This window comes from Hordeum vulgare, chromosome 6H (assembly GCF_904849725.1).
Source record: "Hordeum vulgare subsp. vulgare chromosome 6H, MorexV3_pseudomolecules_assembly, whole genome shotgun sequence".
NCBI lineage: Eukaryota > Viridiplantae > Streptophyta > Magnoliopsida > Poales > Poaceae > Hordeum > Hordeum vulgare.
Window position 1 is genome coordinate 380,998,670 of NC_058523.1, and position 4,806 is coordinate 381,003,475.

The window sequence follows — 4,806 nt, forward strand, 5'->3', positions numbered from 1 at the left end:
CCGCAACTAACTCCTTAGTCACATTGCTTGCAAGGCTTTTTGTGATGTTGTATTACCGAGTGGGCTCCGAGATACCTATCCGTTACACGGAGTGAAAAATCCCAGTCTTGATCCATGCCAACCCAACAGACACATTTGGAGATACCTGTAGAGCACCTTTATAGTTACCCAGTTACGTTGCGACGTTTGATAACCCACAAGGTATTCCTCCGGTGTCCGGGAGTTGCATGATCACATGGTCATAGGAAGAGATACATGGACATGCAGAAAACAGTAGCAATAAACTAATATGATCATACGCTACGTTTATAGTTTGGGTCTTGTCCATCACATCATTGTCCTAATGATGTGATCTCGTCATCAAGTGACAATACTTTGTCTATGTTTAGGAAACCTTAACCATCTTTGATCAATGAGCTAGCCAACTAGAAGCTTACTAGGGACAGTGTTTTGTCTATGTATCCACACATGTATTTGTGTTTCCAATCAATACAATTATGGCATGGATAATAAATGATTATCATGAACAAACAAATATAATAATGACGAATTTATTATTGACTCTAGGGCATATTTCCAACAGTTTCAAGAATTTCTTCTTCCATATATTCCTACAAAATATTAGTCTCTTCCAAGGCACCAGACATTCTCTCAATAAATTATTTAACAAAAGTTTTAGAAGCATAGTTTTCATAGCAATATTTCAGTATGGCAAAATGTTCAGATTTGTAAAGAATAGCATCATAATTTTCAATCAAAGAAGCAATTTCATATGCACCCTTAAAAGCAACAAATTCTTTAATTTCGTCAATACGAGAATAATTGTAGATATCCTTAGCATAAGAAGATAGTATTCTATTATCATTAAACTCACATTGGCAGGGAAGGTGTTTTCTAGTGCCTTCAGAACAACCAGTAAAATCATGTATCTCACATAAATTCGAAGCATAGCAATGCGAAAAATCAATTTGGCCCCATAAAAGCTTCCCTTCTTTAGACAAGCGGTGTCACATAGAATAAGAATGCTCATCAAATGATTTTCCCTCAACTAAGCTAGTTGGGTTTTGAGCATGAGCACAAAGGGATCGAAGATGATCCAAGTAAAAAGCTTCAATAGTATGGTAGATGGGTGGTTCCTCAACCACTGGGTTAGCAACTACAACTATTTCTTTGGTATTTTGCTTTTCCTACACATAAATAAACATATAATACAACCTATAACAAACATAAAATTACTTACAGATAAAGCAAACAAGCACACATGAGAATAACAACCCCACACTATTGCTCCTTCGCAACGGCGCTACAAAAAAGTCTTGATAACCCACAAGTATAGGGGGTCGTTTGTAGCATTTTTCGATAAGAAGAGTGGCAAACCCAATGAGGATCTAAAGGTAGAATTAATATTCCCTTCAACTCCTATCCACCACCGATACAACTCTAGGCACACATAACATTCGCTTTACCTAGAATAAGTATGAAACTATTTTGTAGGTGTAAGGATAAGTTTGCAAGAATAAAATTAGGAGTTCTTGTCTAGAATAAAATTATGAATAATTTGCAAGATAATATAAGTTTCTTTGTTAGTACAAATATTTTTGTAACACAAGAGAAAAATTGTCCATAGGCAATTGAATATAACATGATAAATAGTTATCGTATGCAATGAGGGAGAGGCATGCGCTAACATACTCTCCTTACTTCGATCATATGCACTTATGATTGGAACTGTAGCAAGCATCCACAACTAATAAAGACCAGTAAGGTAGAACCCAACCATATCATTAAGTGATAAGTCCTCTTTACTCCCATACGCAACCAAATCCCTCACTCGGTGTTTATGTTTCTATCACTCACGCAACACACTATAAGAGAATCATGAACGTATTGCAAAGCCTACAACTATAATCCTTCACGCTTGCGTGACACAAAGGGAACCATATGATGGGAACATATTAACATACAACTCATACCAATCACACCATACCACAATTAATCCATAGGACATAATAAAACTACTCAAACATCATAGTATAGCCACACATCATTGGATAATAATATATAGCATTAAGCACCATGTTTAAGTAGAGATTACAAAGGGGTAAAGAGGTGTTCCACCACTGCATAGAGGCGGAGAGATTTAGCGGTAACGATGGCGAAGTTGTTGGTCTAAATCGTCTTCATGATGGTTGCCCTAGAGGCATTCCAGCACCATCGGGAGAGAGGGGGAGAGACAGACCACCTCCTTCTTCTTATTCTTGGTCTCCATCCTAGATGGTAAGAGAGTTTCCCATCTAGTCCATGGGAGCCATGGCTCTCGGAGGGCAGTAGCCTCTGCGAGATTGGATCTCTCTCTCTACTTCTATTCTATTTTGGCGACCGTTTCTGACGCCTTAACCGTTTCTTAAATATCCAGATATCCATAACTCAAATTGGGAAGAAAATTTGGGGGGGGGGGGGGTCTCTATAAATTATCTTTCTTGCGGCGAAAGAAGGCTCCCAGCCGACTTTGGAGGTTGTCCCAAGCCATCAGCACACGACCACCACCCTTGGCGCGCACTATTGTCTTGGGAACACCTCGGGCACCGTCTTCTGCTGATTCTTATTCCCAAATTTGGAATATATTCCAAAATAAATCCCTATAATATTTTTCGTGTTTGGACTCCGTTGGATTTTCTGCAAAACATGCAAAGACAACAAGAACTGGAACTGGGCGCTGGATCAATATGTTAGTCCAAAAATATTATAAAATATTGCCCAAACTATATGGAAGTCGTAGAGTATTGACATGAAACAATCAAAAAATATAGGTACGGTAGAGATGTATCAACATCGTGCACCGACATTATCGTGCTCCATAGCGTTGTTGTTCAATTCTTCAAACTAGACCAGAATGTTATGGACTTCCCAATAAAAGAAGCGGGTCATAGACCTCCAATGTATCTATAATTTTTTATTGTAGCATGCTATTATATTATCATTCAAGTATAATTTTTGAGTAATAATTGACCAATTTATATTATTTTTGAGCACTAACCTATTGACCCAGTGCCTAGTGCCACTTGTTGTTTTCTGTGTGTTTTTAGTTTTCACGTTTACACTACCAAACGAAGTCCAATTTGACAGAATTTTTTATAATTTTTCTCGACAAAAAGAAAACCTCGAAACCTGTGGAGAATACCAGAGACCTCACGAGGGAGGCACAAGCCAACAAGACAAGACAAAGGGGGATTGGCGCGCCCTCATGGCTTGTCCCTCGCTGGTGGCCCCTGTGCCTCCGTTCTATGGCATATAAATTCATATATATTAAGAAAACCCTAAATATTATAGAGAAACACTTTTTCTACCACCGCAAGTCTCTATTCCATGGCGATCCCATGTGGAGATCCATTCCGACACCCTGCCAGAGGGGAGGTCGATCATGGAGGGCCTCTTCATCAAACTTGATGTCCTCATGATGATGTGTGAGTAGTTCACCATAGACCTACTCGTCCATAGTTAGTACCTAGATCTCTCTCTCTCTCTCTCTCGCTCGCTCGCTCTCTCTTGATGGTCAGTGCAATGTTCATCGCATCTTCGCTTTGATCTATTTGATGTAATACTTTTGTGTGGTGCGTTTGTTTGGATCCGTTGAATTGTGGATTTATGTTGATATTATTCATGAAAAGTATTTGAGTCTTCCTTGAAATTATTATTATTCGTAATTGCATGATCATCATAGCTTCATAAATCTCTCTGATCTATTGAATTGCTTTGGCCAAGTATATTGACATTTCTTCACTGAGAGGGGTGCGTTGTAGTGGGTTCAACCTGACGGGTTTCTATATCCCAGTGAAATAAGGGGACGAGATACGTCTTTGTGTTGTTGCTACTAAGAATAAAACGATGGGGTTTATTCATATTGATTGAGTTTACTTTGTCTACATCATGCCATTGTTCTCAAAGCATTACTCTATTTGTCATGAACTTAATATGTAGAGAGCTAAGCATAGAAGCGCTCTTGAAGTGGAGTAATAGTAGTAGGTGCAGGCAGGAGTCAGCCTATTTGCCTATGGACGTGATGCCTATACACACATGATCATTGCTATGAAAATCGCATAACTATCCGCTTTCGTGTCAATTGCTCAACTGTAATTTGTTTATCCATCGTATGTTGCTTTCATGAGATATGCCACTAGACAACACTATGGCCCCCCCAGTTCTATTCACTTATATATTCACAAATCTTAACTTTACATTGCTGCCTTTATTTGTCTTCTATTTTATTTTTTCAATTTACAATTATCTATAATTATCTACACACCTCATTCACTTGCAAATAACGAGATCAAGGGGATTGACAACCCTCTTGCCCGTGTCGCGTGCAAGTTGTCGCTCTTTTGTGTGCAGCCGCTGAAGACGGTTAAGGGTTGATATTCCTATTGGTTCGATAAACCTTGGTTTCTTAACTAAGGGATATACCTATATGTATTATGTTGCAATTACATGTTCCTCTTCACGAAAAATCCAACACAGATCACAAGTATCAGCGGACGACGGCAGCTTCCCAATCCACTGAGAGTTTGTGATAGGTGCACGTGCGTGCATGGGCACATGCACGGTGGGTGTAGGCGCACAAACAGGCACTCGAGCAATGGGTGTAGGCGCACGTACGGGGACGGGTGCAATTAGTGCGGACATATGCATGGGGACCGGGGCGGCATGTGTAGGGCGCGCATGAGCACATCCGCGGGAGGAGGCGTTGGCGCTTGCATGTACACGAGCTCGCGCGGGTACACGAGGACCTCGTTGGTGCCCATTGTTTCC